This window comes from Gorilla gorilla, chromosome 12, assembly GCF_029281585.2.
Source record: "Gorilla gorilla gorilla isolate KB3781 chromosome 12, NHGRI_mGorGor1-v2.1_pri, whole genome shotgun sequence".
NCBI lineage: Eukaryota > Metazoa > Chordata > Mammalia > Primates > Hominidae > Gorilla > Gorilla gorilla.
The window spans coordinates 109,447,794-109,459,568 of record NC_073236.2 but is presented as its reverse complement, the minus strand read 5'-3'; the positions used below and the strand labels follow the sequence as shown (position 1 = coordinate 109,459,568).

Sequence of the window (11,775 nt, the reverse complement as noted above, 5' to 3'; positions counted from 1 at the left end):
CTTTGTGCTCCTGATCAGGGAACCTGGGTTCTATAACTGCTTCTACTACTGATTTGTCCTGTGACTTCGCGCACCAAATTTAGGCTTGTAAATTAAACTCCCAGATTTCTGTTTTCCATTTTGCAGCTCCAGGGGTTGAATGAACCATTAGGTTCCCTCGGACAAATGACCTCCGCTAATTTCCTATTTCGTTGTTTTCTCACCCCTATACCCCACCGTTCCGTGGGTCCCTCCTCTCCAGGAGGCCAGACGAGGAAATAAGCGCGGCCTCTTTAAAGGAGCTCTCAAAGAAAGGTACCCGGGGTATCCCGGGCTGTGGAGAAAGCGCGGGGCGCCGGGGACCCGGACTTCCCACGCAGCCGGGGACGCCGTTGCGTCACGGCGCCTGCAGCCAATCAGGACGTAGCCTTCCGGGACGCATTACTAGGGCGACGGCCGGACGCCTCCGCGTTACGGGATGAATTAACGGCGGGTTCCGCACGGAGGTTGTGACCCCTACGGAGCCCCAGCTTGCCCACGCACCCCACTCGGCGTCGCGCGGCGTGCCCTGCTTGTCACAGGTGGGAGGCTGGAACTATCAGGTGGGGTTACGGCGCGAGGAAAATGGCGGCGGCCGAGGGATCTCAGAGGTGCAGGAAGGGGAGCTGCAGCCCGGGCTTTTCCTCCTGAGCCATGGACCTTCCCCGGGCCGCGACCTCGGGTAACGGCCACTGGCCTGGCATTTGGGGTCCCGGTGCAGGTGGCGGTAGCGTCGCTGGCTCAGGTGGAAGGAGGCGCGGGGAAGCGACTCCTGGAGGCTGGCTGAGGCGTCGGGTGCTGAGGGGCCGCGCGAGCGGCGAGGGCGAGGTAGCCGCGGGGCGAAGAGGGTCCCGTCGGTGTTTACGCTAGGAGCGTCAAAACCTTCCTCCTGCGACCTCAGCGGGTCTGGGAGCTGCACCGTCCCGGAACGCAACCTGAGGTCTGACCCTGTTAAATCCCATGCACTAAAACGTCTCAAGTGGTCACCACGTGCGGGGCTTCGACGAGAGCCGTGGAGAGCAGGGGCTGGGGCTGTCTTCCCTGCGAGTCCTGCAGGCGCCAAAGGCCTGCCTGTAGGTGCCAGAGTGGCAGTGCCGCGAAAAGAAAGGTAGGCCCTAGCCAGGGCGGATGCCAAACCTGATCTTTAAGGTGTATCGTAGCTTCTAATTGCTCATTTGAAGAAAAGAAGTTGAAAGATAAGGCACTTAGATGTGGTTGTGGAGATGTTTTGTTTTCTTGTACTTCCCTGGTTCAGGTGGCTTCCCTGGAAATACTGCATCTGCCTTTAAAGTTCATTAACTGTGTTTCTTGTGTACATGGCAGTAGATGAGATTAGGGATTGAGAGTCACTTTAAGTCCAAGAAAAGTATTGAAGATATGTGTTGAAGGCATTACCAAGATGAAATATTTATTCATATCATTAACTCATTTGTTCAAAGAAACGTCATGTCATGAAATATAACTACGTGGGTTCGTTTTCAAAAAACTGACTTGATGAAAGCCCTTTTTGTAAAACATATTTTTTGAGAGTAAGTAAAAATACATCATCACTTTTTCGTTTAGGTTTCTGTTGCACATTGTACTTTGATATGCTTGATGTGACAGATAAGCATAATGTTAAGTGACTTTTGTTTTTGGTAGTAGGCTTGATTTTATGGAGTAGTACCTTGTTCTGTAACTGAGAAAAACGTAATAGCGCTTGTGCTTCAGTCATCAATAGCTGCAATCTCTGGAGTGCCAACTATGTGTCAGTTTCTGTGAAAGCTAGGCTTCTCCTACTTTTTAATTTGAACACATGGTCGTCTGCATCTGCCCCCACCAGGTCTTTAGGCTGGCTGTTGCTGACAACCAGGAGAAAGCAATGGGGAAAACCCAAAAGATTCTTCCAAACTGGATCCGTGGAGATTTGGTCAGTTTGTCCTGGGGTTGAGGTTATGGGTGGATTCTAGTCCAAACTCTGCCACTTAAAAATATCTTAGGGTAATCATACAACTTCACTATTGGTGTCTTATCTCTAAAGTGAGTATTTCTTATTCAAACAATCTCATTGCACTGTTGGGAGGAAAAAGAAAAGACAGTATGTGTGAAAGGGCTTTAAAAAGTTAAAAAAACAGTGAAAATACTTGAAATTTATTCCTCTGCATTCATGTACTCTGCCAGGCACTGAATCCGGGGACTTACATGTGCCAACTCAGTCATTTAGCATCACTGTGAGGCGGATACATTTATTATCTTCATTTTGCAGATGAGGAAACTGAAGCACATTGAAGTTTAAGTAATTTGTCCATATCACACAATTAGCATTGTGTTTCCAGCCTGTGTTCTTACTGTCTTACTACCACCATGCCTACTATCTTCCTATGACATACAGATGTGTTATGTATTAAGGGGAAACATTAATTCATGTACAAATTTTTCATTTTTAATATATATATTTTTCTTTTTCAAAGGCTCTAGCAATGTCCTATAATGAACACATATTTCAAGCCAGTAGTTTTGTTTGTGATCTTGTGTAAATAATAATCATGGTTTATTCCATTGGCGTCCAATAGTGATTTGTGTGGTAACAATTACATTTACTTTGGTTAAGTGGTATATTCTTCTTACTTTTGTTGCCCATTAGTTAAAAAGTTATTTTGAAACAGAGTTATGACTAATTTCTTTTTTTTTTTTTTTTGAGAAGGAGTTTCGCTCTTGTTGCCAGGGCTGGAGTGCAATGGCACGATCTCGGCTCACCACAGCCTCTGCCTCGCGGGTTCAAGTGATTCTCCTGCCTCAGCCTCCTGAGTAGCTAGGATTACAGACATGTGCCACTACGCCTGGCTAATTTTGTGTTGTTAGTAGAGACGGGGTTTCTCTGTGTTGGTCAGGCTGGTCTTGAGCTCCCGACCTCAGGTGATCCGCCTGCCTCAGCCTCCCAAAGTGTTGGGATTACAGGTGTGAGCCACTGTGCCTGGCTAGTTATGACTAATTTCTATCAGGAAGCACAAATCAATAATTGGGATTTTTGTTTTTATTACATTTTTTAAAAGAATAATTTGCTGGGGGACTTTTAAAAGAAAACTGATTTTAGTTAAGCTTGTTGTTTTGATATACTTGTGCTAATTTTTCCAGTCTTTATTTATTAAAAAAATAGGATGAGTAAAAGTGGCTAGGACATTTATTGTTTCATTGAACCTTTATGGAATAGCCCTGCCAAGTCTTTAGGATGTAAACATTAACTCCTGACCCTACCCTTGAGGAGTTCAGGGAGAAGTCCCAGGTCCAGAAGTTTGTAGACAGTTGAGACAAATAAATAAATGATTAACTAATAAAGCGTGATAAGGACTCAAATATAATTGTGGGTACAGAGAGCTGTGAGAGCACATAAAAGGGAACAGTTACTTCTTCTGGGATGGGCCTGGCCAGAAGAGGAAGGGAGCTAACTGGAGGATAAAGGCATAGGGAGAAACAGAGCAAAGCTAGGACAAGTGAGAGCTCATGGTGTCCAGGGGTCAGACCACAGTATTGTAGGTGTTGCTGGGAGAGAAGCCAGGAAAAGTTAGAGCTAGGTTGTGAACTCTTAGCTAAGAGAGTGACTTTATCCTGCGAGCAGTGGGAACTGTAGAAGGCTCTCTATTAGATGCATAGCTTCCACTTTATGCTACAAAAATACTAGGATAATGGGTGTTAGAATTTTTTTCTTTTTACTTTAGGTTTTGAATATATTTGTACAGAAATCATTGTAATATGGAAGTAATCACTGATGGTTTCTCTAGTTTTAAAGCTGATCTCCACTTAAACGTGTGTAACACTAAAGTTGTCCAGCACCTAACAACATAACATGAATGCAGTGCAAATCGACTGCAAGGTAGGGTGTGCAAATCTTGCAAAAGATGCAGGATTTCATGAAGTCAAAGCAAGGGGGAGAACTGCTGAAACCATAAGCGCAAATAAAGGACTAGTGCCTGGAATAGGCAGAGATTCTTAAAAAGGACTCAGAAAGCAATGATCATGAAAATGATTGATAAATTTGTCTTCAGACTTCTTTAAAATTGGAAACTTCTCTTCATCTGAAGACACCACTAAGAAAATGAAGAGCAAAATATGGACCGGAAGAAGAAATTTGCAATTTATATATCTGACCAAGGACTCATACCGTGTGTGTGTGTGTATTTGTGTGTGTGTAGCATAAAAAAATTAATGAGAAAAATCATTTTAAAAATGCATAGATGTCTTGAACAGGCACTGTCTATTAGAGGGTCTCAGAATGGCCAGTATGCACATAAAAAGGTACTTAACATTATTTGTCAGTGGGAAATATAAATTAAAACAATAATGAGATACTGCTGTATGCCTTCCAGAATAACTAAAATTAAAAAGATGGACAGTGCCGGTGTTAGCAAGGGTGTAGACCAACTGGATCTCTTACATATTGTTGGTGGGGGCCAGTGTTGGCAAGGGTGTAGACCAACTGGATCTCTTACATATTGTTGGTGGGGATGTCAAATGGTACAGTCACTTTGGAAGACTGTGGCTTTGTCTACTCCTACCGATGATCAAATGCTTGCATTCCTAGGTATACTCAAGAGAAACTAATGCATGTTAAACTAAAAAACATGTTAAAGAATGTTTATAGTGCCTTTATTCATAATCAAAAATTGGATATAACTCAATTGTACATCAGCAGTAGAATGGATGAGTAAATTGTGATATGTTTATAAGATGAAACACTGCAGAACCAATTGTACATCAGCAGTAGAATGGATGAGTAAATCGTGATATATTTATAAGATGAAACACTGCAGAACCAGTTGTACATCAGCAGTAGAATGGATGAGTAAATTGTGATATATTTATAAGATGAAACACTGCAGAACCAGTTGTACATCAGCAGTAGAATGGATGAGTAAATTGTGATATATTTATAAGATGAAACACTGCAGAACCAGTTGTACATCAGCAGTAGAATGGATGAGTAAATTGTGATATATTTATAAGATGAAACACTGCAGAACCAGTTGTACATCAGCAGTAGAATGGATGAGTAAATTGTGATATATTTATAAGACGAAACACTGCAAAACCAGTAAAAGACAATGGATTATGGATATATGTATCAACATGGATGTATCTTACAGACATAAGTCAGACATAAGGTTGTACACTGCATGATTCCATTTAAATGAAGTTCACAAAGAAGTACAATACTTCCCTGGTGACAGAAGTCAGAATAGTGATTACTCTGGGTTGGTGGTGGTGGTGATAATGACTGGGAGAGGGCATGAGGGAACCTTCTGGCAACATTTTATATGTTGACATGTGTGGTGGTTACATGGGTGTATGTATATGTAAAAATTCAGAATATGTAAAAATATGAAGATTGTGCACTTTATTGTGTATATATATACTTTAATAATAAAAAAGAGGCTCTAGTGAGAATATGGCAATGCAAGATCACTTAACTTTAAATGAGAAAAAACAGCAGGGATAATTATGAAAGAGGTACTTTAAAAGAATTTAAAAGGAGTGTGAGAGGCTCCAGGAGACAAATGATGAAAAGTATAATTTTTTTTTTTTTTTTGCTAAAATGACTTTTATATAATTGTTTTGCAAAAGGCAAATGTGAAATTAAGGCTGTCACATCATGCTGTTTTACAATTTGGTCACAAAATTATGCCCCAAGCACTCCACATATTCATTAGTTTTTGTCCTAAGAATTAATGCACAGTTGCAAAGTGTAATCTAAGTTTTGATCAATACAATACATGATGTTTTATGAACATAATAGATTTTTTTGTTTTATTTTTTGGGAAAATTCTAAGCAGGTCTCTTTTTCATCATTATGAATTATGGTCTTTGTTAAAGAGAAATGGCTGTGTGTTCTTCTCCCTGTGAGGCACTAATTGCTATTGGCTAATGAGGACTGCTGTAATTCCTTTGGCTGCAGGATTTTTAATGCAACGAGCTAAGAAAAGCTTTCGGTGTGTTTCCTGTGGCTGTGAGGTAATGCCCCAAAAAAGTCTTATAAGTTTTATTCACACCTTTACCTTGTCCTCTGCTTGTGGCAGTAGGGCCATAGGGATCCTGCTGTAAAAACTCGGGAGGCAAATGGAAGAGACATATGAGGGGTTGCCATCAGTGAAAGCTGACAACAGAGGATTAGCTGCCTTGTCTGCAGCCTTTCGCAGTTGAGTTCTGAAGACTTCAGTTGTTCGCTTGCTCAGAGAAAATGGATTACTGTTCTAGGGACAAAGATAAAGGGAAGAGTTATGGTACCCTTAGTTTTTCATCTCAAATAAGAGACCACATCTGTTTTATATAAGTGTATATAGTTCATTCCCTTGGGAGAACTCATGGAGCGGGGGATAGCATGTTGTTGAGCTGGTATCTACTGGTGGTGTCACAAAGAAAGGAAATGCTGGATGAAGATAAAAATAAATGATGAAGAAAGAGGAATGAGTGGTGGCGGCGGTTCTTCCAGCTCTTCCAGCTCCATGTGACTGGGAGTGTGGACTGAGGGGATTGTTTTTAACTCTTGACAGGGACTCTTCCCCCACTGGAATGTTTAGGTATCTTGGGAAAGGCAGCCTTGGCTGTGGCTTTTACCATTTCTGCTTTCATAATATAAGTACTGTCTTAGAATTATTTTTTTCTGTTTGTGTAGCCTTTAAATAAAAATTTACCTGTGTAGAGTTAGGGAGGAAACTGATTGAAAGTTGGGGTGGCTTGAACACCAAAATGTTTCTTGACTAAACTTGATCATTTTTGGATGCACACCATGAACTTGGTGATGGGGACAGAGTTAAATAAGACGCGGTTTCTGTCTTTGAGCTTACTGTGTAGAGGGGGAGATAAACACAAATCAATGCCTTCAGTACAGAGGTCATTGAGATTTCATCATCTGTAGGTTTTCTTTGATTAAAAGTAAACATGACAGCTATGAAACTATTATGAAGACCGTAGGTAGTAATGGTGACCCTCTCTTTTAATAACGTGTGAGTGCCAGGTGTATACTGAGTTCTGTTCTAAGTGCTTTAAGTTTTTAACTCCTTTAACCCTCCCAGCTTCCACTGTGAAGTAAATACAAATACTTTTATTATCCTCATTTTACTTATGAGGAAACAGAAGCCCAAAGAAGGTACGGGGCATGGATTTGAATCTACGCAGTCTAGTTTCAGAGTCTGTGCTCTTAATTGCTATGCTATAATGCCTGTTTTAATGTACTGTAAATTTAAAATATACTGTACTTGTGTGGCGTTAAGTGTAAGGGATTATTTCAATGAGTATGCCTTGTATTACAAGTTATGTCCAAAGTTTCTGAATATCCATGCTGAATGTAACTTACTGTAGCTACTTAGGGTGAGTCTGTCTATAATGTGGGAGATTTAAATGAGACATCCTTTTTGCCTTTTCCCCTTTCATGTGTTATAATGAATGTTTTGATAGTCTTGCATGTTCCATTATATCATTTCAAAATTCAGTAAAATGTATTACCAGGTTTATTGTTTGTGTTATAATCATACACATAATGAAATTTTATGATGTAGTGCTCAACCTGGACAGTTTGTGAATTACTGGGTTAACATACTTCTTAATGAGAGTAACTGCAGATTTAAACTTAGGTTTTTTTTATTTTTTATTTTTTATTTTTATTTTTTAATAGAGACAGGGTCTCACTCTGTTGCCCAGACTGGATTGCAGTAGCCTGATCACAGCTCACTGTAACCTTGAATGCATGGACTCAAGTGATCCTCCCATCTCAAGCTTCCCAGAGTAGCTGGTACTATAGGCATGTGCCACTGCATCTGGCTAATTTTTTTTTTTTTTTTTTTTTTGTAGAGATATTGTTGTGTTGCCTGGGCTGGTCCCGAACTCCTGAGCTCAAGTGATTCTCCCTCTTCGGCCTCCCAAAGTGCTGTGATTACAGGCGTGAGCCACTGCACGTGCCCCTAGGTTGTTTACATTTTTAACGTGGTGATTCATTAAGACCAAATGATTAAATTAAAGGAAGAATTATGTTTGCTTTGTTCACTAAGAATGGGAAGGCAGTGGAGAAGCAGGATGGAAATAATCTAGAGGACTCCAAGGAGTGCCAGAGTGACCTTATTTTGTTGAATTTATTTATGGTAGTAACGAAACCTATATAATTTAGCTTCTCTTTCCTTCAGAGAAGAATATACTAGAAGTCGGAGTTATTCAAGATTGAGTCTTCTTTTGCTAGGCTACTTGATAAACAGTTCTTGTCTGTTGAGTAGGCTAATCTTCAGGGAACTGAGTATACAGTGGATATAATTGGATCCAGTGGATATAATTGGATATAATTTCTAAAGCTGTATTTATTTCTCTTTTTAGCTATACTTTCTTTAACTGTAAAAAAATTTAGGAGTGTTATATTCTCATTTTGAATAAGGAACTCTGAAATTGTATCTGATTTTCTCTTTTGTATTTGTACTTCAGACTAGTCAAATATGTATGCCTTTTGCGTACATATTTATTTGGAGATGGGGAGATATTTATACTAGTTTCCTGTGGCTGCCATAACAAACTACTGCAGACATCGTGGCTTAAAATGACAGGCATTTATTTCTCAGCGTTCTGGAGGCCAGAATTCTGAAATCAGTATCAGTCAGCCAAGATCACCACGGTGTCAGAGAGCCACACCACCTCTGGAAGATCTAGGGGAGAATCTGCTCCTTGCCTCTTCTAGCTTCTGGTGGCTGATGGCATTCCTTGGTTTATGGCTACATCATTAATCTCTCCCTCTATGGTCACGTTATGGCCTTCTCCACTTCTGTCTGCAGTTAGATCTCTGTCTTAGGCTGGGTGTGGTGGCTCACGCCTGTAATCCCAGGACTCTGGGAGCCTGAAACCATCCTCTGGGAGGATTGCTTCAGCCCAGAAGTTGAAGACCAGCCTGGGCAACACAGGGAGGCCCTGACTCTATAAAAAAAAATTAAAAAGTTAGCCAGATGTGGTGGCATGTGCCTATAGTCCTAGCTACTTGGGAGGCTGCGGCAGGAGGATCACTTGAGCCTGGGAGGTTGAGGCTGCAGTGAGCTGTGATCATGCCACTGAACTCCAGCCTGGGTGACGGAGTGAGACCCTGTATCAAAAAAAAAAAAAAAAAAAAATTCGAAGTGCTCCCTACGCTTCTGTTTTCTGGAAGAGATTGTGTGGAATTGATCTTAATTCTTTAAACATTGGTAGAATTCTTTAATGAAATGTTCTGGGCCAGATTTCTTTTTCGAAGGCTTTATTCAATTTCTTTAACAGTTATTAGGGCTATTCACATAATCCATTTAATTTTGGGCGAGTTGTGGTAGTTTGTGCTTTTGAGGAACTGATCCATTGACACACGAAGTGGGTGTCCTCATTACTACTGGGCAAGTGTGGGAGTGTCAGCCCCTCTTTAGGACTCTACTGATACCACTGGGAGGGGATGGCCTTCTTACCCCTGGGCAGAGGTGAAAGTTCTGACTCTCTGCTAGGCCTCCTCTGATACCACGCCAGTGGGGATGAGAAGGGGTGTCTCATTACTGCCAGGGGGGAGGAGGAATCCAGGCTCTCCAGGTGGTCTCCACAGATACTCCCTGGCAGGGGAAGGGGGTCTTATTACCACCTGGCAGGGAAGGAAGTCTAGACTTCTCCAATATCACCCCTGAAAGGATAAGGGGTAGAGACACCTGGGAGCCTGAACAACATTGCAGCCTTGTAAGGGTGGAAACTTAGGCTCCCTACATGGCTTTTGCTGTTGTGGGTGGGGGTGGGCCACGGTTTTTTTCTGTGATATTGGCTGGAGGGCATGTTGTTTGTTGCTCATTTCTTTGGCTTAGGAAAGCAGGGATTTGTTTTTTGTTTTTTTGTTTTTGTTTTTAAGCTGGTTGTCTGTGGTATACGATGAGGCAAAAAGAAAACCCAGGGAACTCACCACCATATTTTCCATGGGTCCCAAGGTCGCTACCTGGTTTGCCTTATCTGTATCTTCAGAGTCCAGAGTCTTCCCATAATTGTTTACCTATAATGGCCAGGATTTTTGGTTGTACTTAGCTAGAGCAGTAGGAAAAACTACATCTACTTGATCTTGCTGGAAGCGAAAGTTGGACAGGGATTACTTCTTTATGGAAGAAAATACGCGGTGGAAATTGAGATGCATGAATTAGCCAGTAAGACACTGAAGGAGCTAGTTTTGGGTTAGTTACTTGGAAGTGACAGCTTAACTATGTATTTATTTCTCCAGAGAGAATTCTGTGGGTCATTGCTTAGTAAAACCAAACTCTCTTTAGTTTTAGATTTCTTAAGAGGTTTGACAGTATAGTGAATTACGTTATTTCTGCATTGAGATATAAATTAATAATATAATTTCTGGCTTAGTACCTGGTAGAGAAAAATTTATCTTTGTGAAAGATTAGTTTTATGGAGGGGATTAACTCCAGTTTTCTCTAGTGGTTGTCAGAGATCTTGGAGCTGTGGATCCTTATCTAAAAGAAAAAAAAGTGTAGCAGTTCAGATCTATGTAAGGAAAATTTGTGAAAGTCTGAAACCTAACAAAAGGATTACTGAATATCTTCAGTGGAACCCAGGTGCTGGCTAGAGCAATTTTCTTGGTTACTACTCTGGAGTCTGTAGCTTTCATTGTTTTTGATGTATTTTACAACCTTGTAAGTTGTGAATAACAATAATACAAATTATTCTTGCCCTTTTACATGCAAAGGATGTTTGTTGGAAGTACAATGGATTTCTTTTTCTCTTTTGTGGAAGAAGCCAGTTTTTTATCTGTTAAGCAAATTCATTTCAGTATTCCCCATTGCCTAAGTATGTGTCTGCTCTTTGGATTCTCATTTGAACCAATTGGAACATCTTATTTGTTCCCTAATTAGAGTTATAGAGGTGTTGATTTTATATTTGCATGAGAGACACAATGCCACCTTTTTGTTTGTTTCTTTTAGTTATCCTTTAATAGCTTGAACTCCAAATTTAGCCTGAGTTTGAATCCCATTTACTGTTGCGATTTGGGTCACGGAATTTTGTTTTTTAACCTAAGCATGTGTTACTTCCTATAAAAAGGAATTTATAGTATTATTTTCTTTGCATGGTTAGTGTGAGGATTAAAAGAGATGTTGTAAGTTACACACTTCTCATAGTACCTCGTATATCATAAGAATTCTTTTTAAAAAACTCTTTATTAGAAGACTGTGGGCAACTAATTTTGCCTTCCTGAGACTTCATTTCATATTGTTAAAAAAAAAAAGAGGCAACTTTTCACTTGGTTGTTAGGTTGTAAGTTTCACTGGCAATAATTGGAAAGAATAGAGTGTAGTAGCTGACAATAGTTGCTTTTGGAGAGGTAGACATTTCTAATATGCCGTGACCTTGCTGCTCTGAGAAAGGGAAATGTAGAAGTTTGATATGGTGAGCAGTTAGTTAGAATAGCATCCTGGTAATTCAATTCAGTAAACAGTGGTTGAGAAGACCCTGCTTTGTCTGGCTTTGTACTAGGAAGAAGCATTAGGGCTGGAAGTGTGCTATGATCTTTTTGCTTTAAAACAATTTGGAGGGTGGATCTTGATAGACAGAAGGCTTTAGTGCTGCCAAGGACCTTGGCAGATTTGGGCATGCTCCTCAGGGAGTAGGAACTGGGAAGGGTTGGATTTTGCCTAATCTAGGAATAGCTGTTGGGAGTTTCAAGAGCAATTTTTGGATGAGTAGGGAGGTAGGGTGATTGAGGAAGAGGGAGGAACTGGAATGATGTCTCAAGGATGTTATTTAAATTGACTT

The 11,775-nt window shown here is 40.7% G+C and overlaps 1 protein-coding gene across 7 annotated transcripts in view; it reads left to right on the top strand.

The window, feature by feature from the left end:
* Window positions 1-378: 378 nt before the first annotated feature.
* The window catches only part of LCLAT1 (lysocardiolipin acyltransferase 1), a 197,241-nt gene continuing 185,844 nt past the window's right edge, over window positions 379-11,775 (top strand). For 3 of the 7 annotated variants that reach the window (XM_055378818.2, XM_055378810.2, XM_055378815.2), the window contains exon 1: window positions 407-560. The gene's annotated coding sequence lies outside the window, so the exon portion shown is untranslated. Of the gene's footprint in view, window positions 1,127-11,775 lie in introns of all 7 variants that reach the window. The other 4 variants (XM_004029056.5, XM_055378816.2, XM_055378811.2 and 1 more) reach the window with 4 other exon arrangements.